We start from the raw sequence: 1,373 nt of genomic DNA, 5'->3' as shown, positions 1-1,373 counted from the left end.
TGGGTGTCCTCTTGCAACTTCCTGTTGGGAATGAGAATATCCCACAAGTAATGGATGATCCGTGGACTGGATACACCTTACAAGAGAAAAATATGTTGAACATAATTACTAAAGGGTTTGAATGCAAATCATATAGGTTTTTCCAGTCCAAAGTACGAGTAGCTAACAGTTGCGCGTGAGCGATATTGGGCTTATTGCAGCTGTTTGTGTGTGTTGGAAGTAGCGCACGCATTACAAGTTGAAAGTAAACACGATCGCTTGAGTGCAATTGAATTTAACCTCAGAGCTCTGGTTAACTGTTAAGCTCAAATAAAAAGTGTCACAAAACACATTTAAAAGTAGATACACTCATAATAACACTATCTAAAAAAAATATTAAAAGCTTGGGTACATGAATGCCAAAGCAGAAAATAAGATTGCCACGGGGCATGGACCCTATGCCCAGCGGCAATAGATGGGAAGTCACCTCAATCCCACTCAAGTACTATTTATAGGGAGTAGGCATACAGGTTGCTCTGCAATAAACATGTAATTGTTATTCGTATTCAGTAGGACAACTGTTAGTGTACACTCCAAAAAAAGAGTGTGGCTGAAAGGTGGTGCTACTATTAAAGTGTATCCCAATCTTAGAATCATGTCAGGAATCAGGATTAGGCTTGCGTGTTTGGTACTAAACTGCTAGTAGTCTTACCAATAGCTATGTATATATATCATTATACTATTAGAGTACCTTGCAATCTCAAGTTAACAGAGCAAAGAAATTGCGTTTCAATGAAGAGTTCAATATGTCAGGGTGCAAGCAATGAACAAAATTAAGTATATGCGTAGGAGATAAGTTAGTACAATGTTCAGCAAACAAATAAACAAAACAGAACAATTCTTAACCAAGGAGATTTTCATCAATTAGCAATGATGCCCTTTTAAGCCCATATATCTATAGTGGCACCAATGCATGGCGTATATGAAGGTTCACCAAATAAACAATATAGAGAGATATCAAGGCTATCAGAATACTGTCTACTAGGGAAGTGCCAACAGTACAAATAGTATATAGTGTGTATTACAATAGTATGGATAAAAATTATAAAACAAGCAGGTATAAGTTTCATGCATGGTTCCTACTACTTTCAATGCATATGCTATTGTCATACATTATAGAGTAAATCAGGCAAGCTATTAACAAAGAATATGGATGAGTAGCAGTTGCTCAAACTAACAAGTCAGTAAAAACAATAAAGTGTATGGTGGAGAGAACAGGACACAATACATATAAACTCACCAAGATAGCATAAGACCAGGGATATTTAAGCTGGCAAATTTTTAACTAACTACATTAACAGACACAGTTGACCTGGGAGCTTATGAGCAAGGAT

The sequence above is a fragment of the Bombina bombina genome, chromosome 2 (genome assembly GCF_027579735.1).
Source record: "Bombina bombina isolate aBomBom1 chromosome 2, aBomBom1.pri, whole genome shotgun sequence".
In the NCBI taxonomy this organism is placed as follows: Eukaryota; Metazoa; Chordata; class Amphibia; order Anura; family Bombinatoridae; genus Bombina; species Bombina bombina.
This window is presented reverse-complemented; position numbering follows the sequence as displayed.